The sequence below is a fragment of the Amblyomma americanum genome, chromosome 6 (genome assembly GCF_052857255.1).
Source record: "Amblyomma americanum isolate KBUSLIRL-KWMA chromosome 6, ASM5285725v1, whole genome shotgun sequence".
Lineage (NCBI taxonomy): Eukaryota > Metazoa > Arthropoda > Arachnida > Ixodida > Ixodidae > Amblyomma > Amblyomma americanum.
Window position 1 is genome coordinate 58136109 of NC_135502.1, and position 13690 is coordinate 58149798.

At 47.6% G+C, this 13690-nt stretch overlaps 1 protein-coding gene across 2 annotated transcripts in view; it reads left to right on the forward strand.

Moving 5' to 3' along the window:
* Positions 1-1069: 1069 nt before the first annotated feature.
* LOC144093539 (neuronal acetylcholine receptor subunit alpha-10-like) overlaps positions 1070-13690 on the forward strand; it is a 284484-nt gene continuing 271863 nt past the window's right edge. For both annotated transcript variants that reach the window (XM_077627065.1, XM_077627064.1), the window contains exon 1: positions 1070-1770. The gene's annotated coding sequence lies outside the window, so the exon portion shown is untranslated. The remainder of the gene's footprint in view (positions 1771-13690) is intronic.

Consider the following 13690-nt stretch of genomic DNA (forward strand, 5'->3'; position numbering starts at 1 on the left):
TGGAGGCGAAATGTTAGAGGCCCGTGTACTGCGCAATGTCAGCACGTTAAATAACCCCCAGTTGTCGAATTCATCCGTAGCCCTCCGACGGGGTGGCTCATAGCCTCAGTCGCTTTGGGACGTTAAACCCCATAAACCGTTTCTTGCACACGCATTTCTAGTACACCAGCCTCGCCTTACAGGCGCGACGTCCCTTCCATGGCAGCAATAAAGTCGTGCTCTTCTTTTGACGAATACAATAGCTGGCACAAAACAACGAGCCAAGATCCAAGCCAGTCAATTTAGATTGCGCCACAGCTCAGCAGCAGTCATATGCAAAGCTATAAAGCGAACGACATCGGAACGCGGGTCGGGCGACGCACTGTTCCGAGAGTGTCCGCTCCGCCGATCCCGACGTCAGAGGCCGCGGAATGCATTAGGCGGCCGCGTAAATGGCCCCAAACAGCACACGCCGGCCGCATCGTGCCCTGAGCGCGGGATGGCTCGAGAAGGGACGGCGCCATGCGTCGCTGAACAAACCTCGTCGCAGTCAGTTCAAGCGTGTAGCGCTCATGCCCATGGCGCTGTTAATAAAACGACTCCCCCCCCCCCCCTCCCCCCCCCTTCCCTTGAAGCACTCCGCCGCACGCAGCGGGCATCCCCCCTGGCGCTGCTGCAAGCTTCTCCTACGAGCACCTAGCGGCCTTCCCGCGATAGGCACCTAAGCAGCCTACCAGAATAATTAAATTGTACCAACATCTTTCCCCTAGGACAACTTCCTCCCCACCGTCCCTCCTCCTTTTCGGCGCTGCAAATCTCCTCAGCGCGCGCGCATGCCACCAGTCACAAAAAAGTAGGCACGGGATTGGTATGTATCTAACATAAAAAGAGAAGGGCCAGACTGTCATGCCTTCGATGGTCGCGAGAGAGAGAGACAACACGGGCCGGTGTTCGTGGTCCAGAACCGGACGGGGAGCGCACTGGTGCCGTCGAGAGTCGTTCCTCGTTCCCGAAACCGCCGCGGCACGGCGCTGCGGGCGGCTCCTCTCCCACTCTCCTTTCTTTTCTTTTTTTCAGGCTGGGTCGAGATCAGAGAGGGAGGTCAGCCGAATCGCTCCGTGCATCCGCAGCATCCGCATCACTCCATCCTCCGCCGTCGCTTGCGCCACGTGCGAGCCGAACTGGGCGCGCTATGCTCGCGGGCCTTCGTCGCCCGGTGGCCACCGCCTGGACGGTTCTCTAGCGGGCGGGGGACTTGTGCCGGGTGGTCGAGATGCGTCGCTTGAAGAGGCAGCGCCGCCCGCCTGTCTTGAGCGAAAGCCCCTTAACCGCTCTAGTGAGGAGGAAGTGATGCGGTGAGTTTCCTCGTCATCGCCTCGAAGATTCGGGTAATGACTGCCGTTGCCTCCAAATGGCGTGACGTGTCATCCGTGGTTGCCGTTCATGACTGGGACGCAGTAGCAATTGCGCGACTCTGCTGTGCGAACAAACTGTAGTGCGAACGGTGATACAGTGAGTTCACGTAAAAGAAAGAGCCCGGAGCTTGTAGCAGCGCACGCACGTAAAATAACGGAATGAACGGCGTCAGCGAAACGGTGAGATCGTGAAAAGTGTTCGGAACCGATCACAGTTTCATCGCCATTTGTGGAATCCCGGAGACTTGGGAGTTTTCTGCGTATTCTTCCCAGACCAGCGTGTGGCGCTCGCTCAACACGGAAGACAGCGGAAAAGGTACTCCAGGAGCATCGGTAAATGGTCCACCATCCTACTTACTGCGTTGAAAAATTTCCGGTAAGTAGAATTTTGTTTTTTTCTCGTGATGCACATCACTTCACCGTACTTCAATGTCATCGTGGTAATTAGCGCTTGTGTCTCGTCGTCGTTCTTTCTTGTGGTGTGCCTGGCTTGGCGTTAATTTTTCTCCAATTTAAGTATGCACCAACTAGCCCAAAAAGAGGTGTTAAGCACTGTACGGAGCTTAAGACATACATGGCTGTCAGGCTGACAATGTTCCCTGGTTCAATCTTTATTTTCGTATCTTTTAACTTGGTTAAAGAAAGTTTCATGCCCTATATTACGTTGCAGAAAGCACGCATGATAGGAAGGGAGTACTGGATGTCGTTGCTAACTTTTGGTTGCCTGTTTTACACGTGAAACGCTCTCGATGTACCGTTTACAACAAGCATCTGCGAAAAATGTACAAGTTTTTTGTGTGTTTTGATACCTTTCAGACTTTAGTTGTCCTTTTTTTTTGTTAGAGAAGCTGTTTCTGCCACCCTTTGCGCGATGACAGTGGTTGTCGTTTTATAAACACCCCTGTCTAAAATGTGTGAAAAATTGCACAGCATTGCTTCATTGCAAAAAAAAAACGGAAGAAAGCAGAAAGAAAAGAGCCCTACCATTCATTACCTCCAGTAAGCCCCCACCCCCCTTTTTTTTACGGTATCATTGAAACTGACGATTACCAATCTCTTAAAGCTCTAAACGCTCGATGCCTTGATTCGCTTGCATACGAACAAAAAAAAACAAGGGCTTATTTGCTCCTCCCAAATCCAATTAGTCACTGCCTCTGATTAATTAAGAGCTGCTGAAGTTGAAGTTCTTCTGCTCGCTTTACTTTCGCGTGTAATGGATTTAACTAAACGAGTGTGCTGTTACAAGACATGCCCTTCCTTTCCATAAAGTTGGGAAATACGTTTTTCATATGACCCTCCGCTTCTTATTTCCCGGAGCCTGAAAAAAACATGCCTAGCCTCACACTTGGGCAAAATAACAGATGTTCCGTTCTCTGCAGCGCGTGGCAAAGTTTACCCCCTTAAATGAAAGCATTTTTCTCGGCCCGACACTTTGACAGGAGCGCATTTTGTGCGTTCTCGCTTCGCTCCCTTTTAAAGCCGCGTTAAACTCACTCCACTGCTGTAGCATGTTCATCGCTCAACATCTGTACTGCGTGTCACGCATACGCACATTTCGAGTGCCGTTACTACTGCAGCGACATCAACTGCTCGCGAAGAAGCGGCTCAACTTTTCTGGAAGTGCGCGGCGTTCACGGGCAGTACAGTTTAAAACCTCCTCTCGTCTGCCATTCGTTGTCGGTTCGCTGTAGCGCCGCTCTAGCGCTGAGGGCGAGGGAAGACGATGAGTGCCCTCTCCCTCGCCAACAGCAAACTTATGGAAGGACCAAAGTGGAGCGTCATTAGTCACTGTCTAGCCAGTCGCGGCAGCGACCATACGAGGCGAGTTCTGCTCTGGTTCTAAATTGCGCCTCTAATTGCCTGCGACGCTCAAAGAACAAGGAAGGCGTGGAACCCTTGCCCTCTTCCTGCTGCCTAGAATTCGCATTTTTCTTGGTCGGCACTATACTGCCCGAGAACTGCCGCACGCACGTTTGGAAGCGGCGGAAAAATTTACCTTGGCGTGCTCTCAGCCTATTTGCGCTCCTTGATTCACTGGTGCTTCCTCAACAGGCGCGCTGACAAAATTATTCCTGCCGTGTTCATGCTTATTGAGTCCCTTAATTATTTTTCTAGAAAAAAGTGAAATGGGCTTCATACGCGCGGAGCTTGGTTCTGTCTTGAATCCTCTTAATCTTCCTTGCAGATAGTGTTCCTCGCTAATTGCGCGCTATTGATCATTCGCTCGTGCCTTTGTCCAGTGCATCTGCCTATACATTTTCATTTTCCCTTAACGTATGAAGTGAAAGCTAATTTTTTCGCTGAGACTTAAAGAAGGTTCATGATTTTTTTTCTTCTTCACGTTGACGGGGAACCGGATTACCTTCATCATTAAGTATGTACGAGTGAGAATGGAATGGGCTTGTTTAAGCTAAATCTTCGCAACGCCGCGAATATTTTCCCCTTTTTATTCATTCACAAAGAGGTTTAACAAAATCGGCGGATTCATCCGCTCAGAGAGAAAGATGAGCCAAGAACGCACGCGAGCCATTCGTCGCAAACAGCGGACCGTAAAGTCGCCAAGGAACAGAAAACGAACAAAGAACTCTCTGCTCAACAACGGACGCCCTGAGATAACAGCGCGGGTTGGTGCTTTCACCGGGACGTGTCCGGAATTAAAGTGTCGATCCGCACGTTGCGCTTTCTATAGGTTGCTCCTGGACAACCCCGCGTTACACTGGCTGTTGCATTTCTCTCCCGCTTTCGGTACTCGCGTCTTATTATTTTTTTATTCTTGATTCCCCCCCCCCCCCTTCTTCCAAAGTAGCCGAAAGGCGAATATAGGAGAGAAACAGATACGGCTTCTCGGGCCGTCCGGAAAGTCAAAGCCGAAGCCAGGGTGAGACGAACGGCGCGTAAATCTCATAAAAATGTCAGCACGCGACGCCACAATAGCGAGTCATTTTCAAACACCTCAGCGCCTGAAGAAGCCGAAACGAAGAACAGAAAGATGCCCCCCCCCCCCCCTCTCTGTCCACTTCTTTCTCTTAGTGCTTCTTTCTTGCTGTTGTCTATCTTTGTGCGTTGTTTTGTGACGCATCCGCGCTGTCCTTCGGAGGGACACGCGCATCTGTTTCCTCGCGATTGGAATTTGCGACGCCAGTCACATCTCTCAAGATGAGGGGCGTGGAATAAAACAGAGGACGTCTCGAGCGAAAGCCACGCGAAGTTTTCGCGTGGGGTGACGGTGGACGGAATGCGTTGACACGTAAATAAACGGCGTCCCGCTTTGACTGATGCAGCGCTAGCGCAACGTTGCGACCCTGCTTCTAACCCCTAACAAACGGGGCTAGAGTACGCGGCCGAACAAGGTGCGCACTATATGTTTTTTTTTTCTTCGTGGAAGAAAACGAGACATTTTTCTCAACAGGAAAACAAACACGAGAAAGCTCTAAAAATAGCTCGACGCTTCACTACTACTTTTGTTTAGGTCATGCTTCCAACCTTCACTCTTCGTTTACTCTTTAAAGGATATATGGCCGGTTAGTAACTCCCTCTTCTATGTACCAGCAGCGTTCACAACAGAGAGAGGGGCACGGTAATTGCTTAACGTTTAATATGTGGCTTAAGAAGGCGTTCGAGAACCGGGGCCCATTTCTTCTCCAGTTCGTAGCACGTGTGAACCACGGTACAAGCGGTAATTCTTCTCTTTACGTTATTCCGTTTCCTTTTTTTTTGTCACAAGTAGAGAGTCAAAGTGAAACACATGCAGAACAATCGTTGCAAAGCACTTGTTACCGGCATACAAGCGTAAAAGTAAACCTCACCACTCGTAGATGTCTTGCTCGATACCGAGAACAGTGGTTTTCCCCAAAGCAGAGTTGAGTACGGCGATCAGTGCTGGAAAACGACGGTGAAGAATAAGGTGACACTTCTTTTCCATCATCCGCTGCCTCTCTCAGAATGTTTGTACTCCCACAGAGTTTTTTATGAAGCGCGCTTATTACGGCCAGGCAGCAAGATGAACGTGTTAATGGCAACTGAAGTGAGGAGGGGGGGGGGGGGAAGCTTTTATTTGTCATATAACAAAGAGGGTAGGCGTGAGGGATAAGGTTTAGACAGCGCATGGTCCCTCTCGACGGCGCTAGATGGCTTAAAGTCCATGCTTCTGGCGACCTCCAGGGCCCAACCCACCATCCGGAGTTGTACCTCCGGGTCAGGTTTGAGCAACGCAGTCTCCCGCTGACTTTGGTTTGAGACTTGGAAGCTCAGAGGTGGTTGACCCTCTGGGCACTCGAATAGGATGCGATTGAGATTTGCTTTAGAATGATTGCAGAGTGTGCGGCGGGAATTGTATTCCGCGGGATACATCAGGGAGTAGATATAAGGATTTGGGAATGTGCCCGTTCGAAGTTGCCTCCAGGCAACCTGCTCTGCTTTGGTGAGGGATATGTTCGGGGATGGGTATTTGAGTCGATCGTTTCTATAGTGGAGGGCGATTTCATGGTAGGTCACCAGGTGCTCCCTCTTCAACCAGGGTCACTGGTCGCTCTGTGCCCGGTGAGGAGTGAGACAAACCCACTGGTCTAAAGGGTGTACTATGACGACTGTTAATGGACTTGCAGTGCTATATTCACTTTCTCGTTTGCACCTCTTTGCACAGAAACGGCATCTCCTAAGCACGGCCACTATATATCCACGTCGCGTAGCCAGACTTTGTAACTAGCTTTCAACTCACCTTGTAAAACGTTGTTCTTCAAAGCTACCCGGCTACACTGCGTTAAATGTATTGGTGACGCCCAGATTAGAAGCAACTGCATTCAGGGGTCTTTCTGAAGTCTCATTCTCAAGAAGAGGATACTTAAAGGGACAGTGAGGAGGATTCTAGCTGTCATTGTTATTAGTAAGAACTGGTTGTTTATAATAAAGGAGTAATCACTCTCTTATTAACAAACCACTCCACCCTGAGATATTTTCCTAAACATTTGACTGAACTGGTTGTTTATCTCTTAATGGCTGTTTTGATGTTCGTTCGGTAGCAAGGTACGTATTTATTTCTGAGAAAATTGCAGTCGTAAATAGAATATTTTTATCGGCCAGTCGTTTCAACTTTGTGACGTTCAAGCGACGCTGAGGACACATAGACTTTGGCCTGTTTCGATATACCACTGCCGTGTAACTATAAAAGATCACACACAACGAAAACGCAGCTTTTGTGAGCTTGGTGTCACCACCACTGGCCGAGTTCACTAGTGAAATGAGTGCATCGACACCGACTTCTTTACGCAGATATCTGAGGCTATGCTATGCAGTCATTCACTTAAAAAGGGTGGCAACACATCTATTTCGTTATAAACGTCCGCAAGTTTGAATCCTCTGGCGGTAAGATTTTTAAATTCAATTTTCTTGCCGGCAAATGGGTCTTCTGCTGCCGGACGTACGTCAGCGTAGCCAACAAGGGCCAGAGGATCAATTTTTAGTCAATATAACAGCTTTATGAAGTTGTCCTCAGTGATCACCGACTGAAGATGGCTGACGGTGTAGGCCAGCTTCACGGATTCACGTCTAAAAGTAAGAGTTGATGTCACAGCTGTCAGTAATTGAGCGCGCATGTAGTGGCGGCGAGTCCTGCATTCCATTTTTGGGTTCGTGTACCTCCTATAAGTCCTGATTTATTTAGAGTAAGCCATTTGCAGGTAGGACTGGTTAATGAATTGAATAGGCCGATATCGATTTCTCCTCGTTGTCGCATGAACTTCACCCTCGTTGACGCTTTCTGAGTCTCGAGAACCAGTGATGTCCCGTCGATCTAGGAGAGAAGCGAGCCTCGGGGTAGCGTAAATGCATGCGCACTACCCACAGCGTCTCGGCCCCACTAAACCTTCTTCTCCGTATCCACAGAGCCCGATCGGAATGCCTCCAGAGACGTAATCAGTCTCCCAGCGTTAGTCTCGCTGGCGCGCAATCCGCATGCCTGCCTGGCGGGAGGGGCAGCACAGCCTCGCCTTGCACAACAGACACGCGTAGGCGGATGACGAGCCGAAGCGTCGCCGAGGTTTCAGGCGCACGGGACATCGGCGGCGGCAGCCGTACATATACTGGCCGAATTTGATGGAAATACCCAGCGTGCCGCGACACCGTGACGACCGTCACCCAAGTGGCCGCGCTCGCGTCCCCGGCGTTCAGGAGCGCAGGCTATTAGCGCCGAGAATTCGGCGCCCCTATTAGTATGAATGCCGCGCCATCGAGGACTTGGGAGGAGAGTCGGCGAGCATCTCTCCTGCCCTCCAACTCCTCTCCCTTATATTCCGACCTTTCCCCCCTTTTCTTCCCGTCTTCCCCTGAGAGCCAGAAGGGAAAGAAGGAAGGAAGCGACGGTCTTGTGCCCTTTAGCGGCTCCTTCAAGCAGGGATATATCTGGGCTTCCGCCTTCGGGCCTTATCGGCTCGCTTGAGCCACCCTCCTCGCCGCTACTCTCCTTTTTTTGGGGGGCCTTATTCCCCTTTTTTTCCTTTTTTTGTTGTCCTCTTCTTTCGTCCCTTTGTTTCCTTTGGTTTCCGCGCATCGGTTCGCGATTTGGTCGCCGGCGTCCTCGCCCGGTTACTCGAGAGCCTCCTCGCGTCGCCATTTCCTTGCCGCCGGCGGGGAAGTGACCCCCGTAGCTGGGCGCATCCCCCTTTGGAAAGAAAGTTTGGCTCCTTTCCAGGCAAGTTTGCCTCCGCCGCTACCGTCGCCCGCCTGCGAAGATTGAGGCCGATTTTGGGGCGTTTTTTTTTTCTTCTTCCCTCTTTAGGGTTGTACACGTTTGTTGTGCTCGGTTGCAAGTTGAGAAAAATAACTTCCCCGTCAAAAAAATAAAAAAGAAAATTGAGAGGTTCTTCTTCGCTCGAAACAATTTCGGGCTCTAACCTGGTCTCTTCGGTTCTTTTTTTTTTCGTTACTTAGATGACCTTTTATCTCTCTCTCGTGGGTGAGTAGATGGTAAGACGTTGTGTCTTAGATTGCTTACTGTGTATCGTGTGACTGTATCTCAAGAGTTCTTTTCGAGCGACGTTACTCGTGGAGAAAGACCTCGACGTTTGAGGCAGATAAAAACCTGCCCTGCGTTCGTTCGCACAAAGCAACAATGTTTCAAACTCCCGCCTTTTTTTTTTTTTCAGGGAAGCAGCAAAAATGTTCATGATGCTCCCAATTCCTGGTCTCTACTAGGAGAATAAAGGGCGGCGTTGTAATTTCTTGGCAATTACCTAATCACCTCAAGAAGCTGCCGAATGCAGAAGAAGAGTTCAAAATCAGGAAAAAAAATGAAATATTTTACCTCCCGCGGTAGCTGCGTGCAGGGAAAATGTTCATAATGTTCATGCGCCGACCACACTCATAAATTACCCCTGCATGCAAAATTTCTGGGCCGTTCGTCGTGACCTAGATGGCCCTCGGGTCATCTGAGGTTATCTATTATGTGTGCAGGGCAACCGACCATGAGGTCGTTCATATGCATCAACTTCTCATCCATCACGCAACGGCTTCTAAAGTGGGCGGAGTCTTTCTCGCGGCAAAGTTTAGCTCGCTTGAGGGTCGTATAACTGCCTCGCATTGGAGATGCTCAAATATGTGGACAGCAAATTCGCCATACCACTTTTTGAAGCCGTCAGGCGTGTGCGCGACTAGCTGTGGCTCCGCAAAGCACTCTTTCGCGTGTGTGTGCGCATTATACTCTTGTATCGTTTTCCTTCAACCGCTTATCTCATTGTCCCTCTTTTGCCGTGTGGGCAACGATGTGGATTTAGGTAGTTCCCTGTAATCCCTTCGCTTCTCTCAAGCCGCATACTGTATACTTCTCCTTCCAATTAAATTAATGGCATAGCTTTCCCAACACCTGCTGATAGAACAGAAAATATCGGTCGCTTGTTAGTAAGGTTCTTAGATTTTGGAGTTTATCTTCACCGAAATTCGGAGTACGTTTTTCGGATTTTAATTTTTTCCCCCGAAATTCCGATATTATAGATTTCATTACGCAGAATATACGGAGTCTACGTATTTTTCTTACTAGGTCTAAGGATTCAATTAACTGTCTTCCGGTGAGCAAATATTCCGTGTCACTGCGTGGCACTTACAAAGGCAAAACATGGCTGCTTAGAATTTGTTATATATACGAGCCTATTTTGCTGCGTTTTCACATGCAGCTGCAGCACGCATCTTTCTGTTCAGGGATGAACACTGAATAAGCTATTTCGGCAACCGCACTAGATACTGGAAAAGCTGACTTTCTGAAAAGGGAGAATTTTGGGTGGCTGACGCACGGCAGAAAAGTAAGAAGCAGCACAGGGATGGGACGGAGTAAGAAAAGAGACATTTCGTTCGTTAATAATTTCTGTCACACACACAAAGAAGAGCGTATAGTAAATTGTCTTTTCCTTCAAAAATAATGCCAGTAAACACTAGAATCGAAGTTTGTTATTTTATAACACGATTTTTGCTCGAATTTTAGCTCAAAAGTTGTCGCGCGATTTCTTGACTTCCGACTTCTTGAAAAAAAATAGAAGCCGTAAACGAAGGGTCCTTCTCACATGTCCAGAATGATTGAGCTATTTTCAATTTTACTTTATGCTTTTCAACCAGTGCCAGATTGACTCGCCAGTGTGCTGCTGTTTGCGTCTAATATTTCCATCTGCAACGAAATCTCTTTCTAAGCCACACCATATGCTATTAATTTACCAATTATTCCCCACCTCTTCGACACCTTCTTGTCTCTAACGGTTGCACATGCTCATGTCCCAGCTAGACATGCACGGTAAAATTTTTTGCCTCACTGATAAATGTCAGTGGGTGTAACGGTGACCTATATTTAACCCTAGTGGTGTTTTCGAAGTACTTACAGGATAATTTCAGCAGTGTTTTTACTCACCGGGCTTTCTAGTTTCTTGTTTATCGCGCAGTTTATCGCAGATTATCATGCCTGATGTGTTCGCGATAAAATGCACCCTACAGTTTTAGAGCCGAAGCACTGTTATTTCGAGGCCAGGTTCCAGATAAAATCACGCTTTTTAGGAAAAGTCCGAATTCGCAAAAAAAATTGCCTGGCAGTCCTTTCAAAGTTTTTCAGCTTTATTCGAGAACGCAGAACTATACACATAAACAGGAAGTTTGTGCTGTTGCTGAGACAAGTCTTCCAAGCCGCGCAAGTATGGTTTTTTTTTTTTGCTTCCTCTCTTCTATGCTTTTCGTCCGTCACAACAACTACAATGTCTACCTGTAACCGGGGTACGGCATCGTGTGGGATATCGACAAATTGCAAAAGTAATCAAAGCAGAATTCAATTAAAACTTAATCATCGCATTACTTTCGTCGTGTTCCTAAGACAAAACTCGCTATACCCTCACCGTTACAACGGCGCAGCTAACTTTAATTTTGTTATCGTGTATTTTGTGCTCGAAACCAGAACGCTGATGAGTTCGAACGGCAAGCCTGCTAGGGGAAAGCACTGCGTCTATTCTGCATGGATTACATGTGACTGGAGGCCTAACTGTAGATTAATTGGTAACCTCTGGAAGCGGTAGGGTATTGAAGAAAAAAACATTTGCGCGGATTTTTTTTTTCAACTCCCAAAACCTCATGTCGGTTATGAGTGGCTCAGCAGTGGGGGGATCTAGATTATAATTTTCATTACTTAATGTTCTTTAATACGCACGGAAATGTCAGTACACTAATGTCTGCTTACCTCGACCCTATCAAGATTAGAGCCCTATGGACGGAATCGTACCCATGGTCGCGGCCTCAGTAGCAGAATGCCGCAATCTCCCAGCTACAGCGCCATACAATGAAGATGACTAGAGAAGTAAGCAAGCATAAATTAAGTAAGGACTAGGCTTAAACACGCTCGCGGGCGAGGTCTCATTTTTTTCCTTGACTTCGTAATCCCAAGCCTCACCGCTGCACCCAGTGTCTGCGGATGCACCACATATATCCTTCTTTGAATTTACCCCCGGTAAGAATGCAAAAGTCAGCGCTTTCAAACATTCCATCCTACACTACTCGGTCTTTAATGCGCAATTCAAGGAACAAAACAATATTTTCCTTGTGAAATAGCCATGGCTCCAATAACTGATGTTTTAGTCGTGTAGTCAGTCCTCTTCACCCGTAGTTTACACAACAACCAGCCTATTTATTTCTCCCTGCAGCATTCATGCGCCAGCGGAGCGAAACTTTAGTGGAGTGGAGTGCAGTGCAGTGGAGTGTACAAAGGGGACAGCTTTGTTTTCATTCAATTTCGAGTTCTAGCATCATCGGAGAGCACCGAATGTTTTCCATTGTTTTTGGTTGCAACATGGCGATTATTCGTGCATTGTCTATGCACCTCAGTGTGGCAAACGCCTGAACATAAAGCAAACTCGTTCTTTCTCGAACACATCTGGTGCGTCGCGCGCCGGTTGTAGGTAGAGCTTTTGTTTTAAAGAACTGTTCTATTGCAAGTGCCCTCTTATAAAAAATATTTCGCAGTTTTGCCACTGCTTTTGTTAAATCTCTCTACGTCTGCTGTCAGGCTGACTTAGCGCAATTACAGCCCGCTTTATTTTTTGGTTCCTCTTTGTGTTTCTCAAGATCTGCAGTTCAACTTTTCTTTTTCATGTTTTTTTTTCTTCTTCTGTAACTCGAACACTAATATTCACCCCAAACCAAACTACCAGGATCGCTTCCTCTAACATCAAGCCCTTGGAAAAAAATAGTGGCTTGTGCAGGGCGGATTACAGGTGCTCCCGGCAGGCTCAGAAAAACGGATCCCTTTGGAGAAGGCCGTTTCCGCCACCTCAGCAGAAAAAACGTCGGCTGGCGTAATGGCGGATAGCGAAGATGCCAATGAAAACGCCCAAACCGCAGGAACTGCACGGCGATGTCTGCTCTTACTGCAGAATTATCCGGCATCCGAGAGAAAAATTGTGAGCAACATCAATTCTGGCTGTCTTTCGTGTCCAAACCAGCGACATGAAGTGCACGACAACGCCTTCCTGCTGCGTGCCTTTTCATTGGCGTATGTCTTTTGTTTTAGCGCTTAGCGCCCAGACGCCCACCTGCGCTCGCGAATATTTCAAGCTCCGGTGCGCCAGTTTGGATCAAACAACAAGCTGCCTTGGAACTCCGCTCAATTCCATCGAGCATTCTTGGGCTTTGTTGGGGCGAATTCAGTCTAATGGAGCCTTATGCGCTGCCTTCCTTTCATCTTCTTGTATATAGCGAAACGTTTGGGTGGCGTGCTTTGGTCGGAAGCTTTGCTCGGCTCAGTCTTTGACTCAGTGAAGACGTCGTGGGCAGGTGCGACCAGCGTCGAGAAACGCCTGGTGTGCGGTGCTTCCGCTTGCTTTTTTTTTTTTTTTGGTCGGCGAAGTTCGGGTAGGGCATAATTCAATCGTTAATCTTTTTCGGCCTGAAAGTAATGTATCTACCTGATACGTTTTAGTTGTTCTTGTTCCACGGTTATTTTTAGCAGGTTGTCCGGTTCTTTGTGCAACCCGCCGCTGGCCTCTACAAATAATGCTCTAGTAGCAATACAGGTATAACTTAAGTGAATATAAAATATTAAAGTCCATAATTCAAGGTGCCCGTCGAGGGCGCGATTTCTTCTATAAAGAAAATTTTTGGTCTTACTAAAAGATAATTTATAGGGACAGCAAAGTTTTGCCATTTGCTTGCTTTATCAGCGAATTTGTCAGATCACAATCTTCGGCAGCATAATTATGCCGCAGTGAGCGAGAGTACGATGGCTTTTGCAACCCATTGACGTTGGTCTAAAAAGTGGGATGAACATTGACGAGTGTAGCAAGCGACATCGTGCGAGCGTAAACCAGTCGGTAGCAGTAGACGAGTAGTTACAGCAACTAGTATGAAATATGAAATAAATTCGCTACATGAAAACATTGCTTCATGCACAGATCACGAAGCATTCCTCGAGAAAATAAAACTAATCTTTCATAGTGTTCACCGCTTTCTCGCGTACCTACCATCAACCTTTGTTATTTTGATTTATTTAATGTTGAGCGTGCATCATGTCTTGAACACTGATATTATTACTTGCTTTCTCACGCCTGTTGTTATTGTAGTATTTTTTTTCATTCCTGTTACTTTTATTTTTGTTATGCGTGCTTTCACCGCAATTCGCAGTATGGAAACCAACACGACGTCATCCTTATGTAATGCCTTTGGGCCCTTAAGCACACAGTAAATGAAACGAAATTAAATTAAAGGACCGTGAAAATTATTAAAATGGCAGTAAAATTACAGCAAAAAATTACTATTGACAGTCTCATACGCTTCGCCATCCTCCA